This window comes from Borostomias antarcticus (genome assembly GCF_949987555.1).
Source record: "Borostomias antarcticus genome assembly, chromosome: 11".
Lineage (NCBI taxonomy): Eukaryota > Metazoa > Chordata > Actinopteri > Stomiiformes > Stomiidae > Borostomias > Borostomias antarcticus.
The window spans coordinates 311435-313735 of record NC_140244.1 but is presented as its reverse complement, the minus strand read 5'-3'; positions in this window follow the sequence as shown (position 1 = coordinate 313735).

Below are 2301 nucleotides of genomic sequence, written 5' to 3'. Positions count from 1 at the left end.
AGCTAGCGTTAGCGTTAGCCCGGGGGTCCTGGAGCGTGTACGAGGCCTAGCTAGCGTTAGCGTTAGCCCGGGGGTCCTGGAGCGTGTACGAGGCCTAGCTAGCGTTAGCGTTAGCCCGGGGGTCCTGGAGCGTGTACGAGGCCTAGCTAGCGTTAGCGTTAGCCCGGGGGTCCTGGAGCGTGTACGAGGCCTAGCTAGCGTTAGCGTTAGCCCGGGGGTCCTGGAGCGTGTACGAGGCCTCAGCGAGATGCGTTCCTCAACTTGACGTCTCTTCTCTGTTCACAGTATGCCTCGCTGGGACCTTTAATACAACAAGCTACACCCTCCCCCCTCCTCTCCCTCTCCTCTCCCTCTCCTCTCCCTCTCCCCCCTCCCTCCCTCATCCCCCTGTCCCGGGGGGGAGACTGAAACCATTGTGGAGTATCACTTAGCGAGGGCCTGGTCATGTGACCAGACGCATCATCTTATGGGGACAAGCTTGGAACACTGAGGGGTGAGACGTCTGACATGACACAGGACGGGCTAGCCGGGGAGATGGCACATACACACACACACACACACAGAAACACACACACACACACACAGAAAAACACACACACACACACAGAAAAACACACACACACACACACACAGAAACACACACACACACACACACACACAGAAACACACACACAGAAATACGCACACACAGAAACACACACACACACAGAAACACACACACACACACACACAGAAACACACACACACTGTGAAACATGCACGCACACACACACAGAAACACGGATACACACACACACACGCACAGAAACACGTACACACACACTAGCACACAAACACACGCGCACACACACACAGAAACACGTACACACACACACACACACACACACTGTGGGGGGGGGGGGGGGGGGGGGGGGGGGGGGGGGGGGTGGTGTAGTTGCAAACCTCCAGCTAACCCACCTGGACAGCAGAGGTCAGAGGTCAGAGGAAGACCTAATAAAATACCTGACAACATCACAACATCACAACATCACAACAGCACAACATCACAACAGCACAGCAGCACAACATCACAACATCACAACATCACAACATCACAACATCACAACAGCACAACATCACAACAGCACAACAGCACAACAGCACAGCATCACAACATCACAACAGCACAACATCACAACATCACAACAGCACAACATCACAATATCACAACATCACAACAGCACTACATCACAACATCACAACATCACAACAGCACAACATCACAACATCACAACATCACAACATCACAGCAGCACAACATCACAACAGCACAACAGCACAACATCACAACACCACAACATCACAACATCCCAACAGCACAGCAGCACAACATCACAACAGCACAACAGCACAACATCACAACATCACAACATCACAACATCAGCAGAACTTACCCTGGAGACTGAGAAATCTGTGGACACAGAAGGAGAATGGTTTTGAGTTTCCTTCCTATATCAACCCTAAACAAACACATCTGAATGGTTTTGAGTTACCTTCCTATATGAACCCTAAACAAACACATCTGAATGGTTTTGAGTTAGTTACCCTTCCTATATGAACCCTAAACAAACACATCTGAATGGTTTTTGAGTTAGTTACCTTCCTATATGAACCCTAAACAAACACATCTGAATGGTTTTGAGTTTCCTTCCTATATGAACCCTAACAAACACATCTGAATGGTTTTGAGTTTCCTTCCTATATGAACCCTAAACAAACACATCTGTGGTGGACATGCACTGTATTCACTGGTTCTGTAGAAACACCTGCAATCACCTTTTGGCATTATTATGATTATGATGATGATGATGATGATGATTATTAGTATCATTATTATAATCATTATTATTGTTCTCATTATATTGTTATTGTTACACTAATAATAATAATAATAATAATAATAATAATAATAATAATAATAATAATAATAATAATAAATCAATGATATCTTATTGTAAATTATTATCACAGATATAGAACATGTCATTTCCATTCCTCATCACTCCAATCCATGAACAACACCATGTCCTTATGTGCTCAGAAACATATTCAGTACGACGTCCAGGGACTCAGTATGACGTCCAGGGACTCAGTGTGACGTCCAGGGACTCAGTATGACGTCCAGGGACTCAGTATGACGTCCAGGGGACTCAGTGTGACGTCCAGGGACTCAGTATGACTTCCAGGGACTCTGTATGACGTCCAGGGACCTAGTGTGACGTCCAGGGACTCAGTATGACGTCCAGGGACTTAGTATGACGT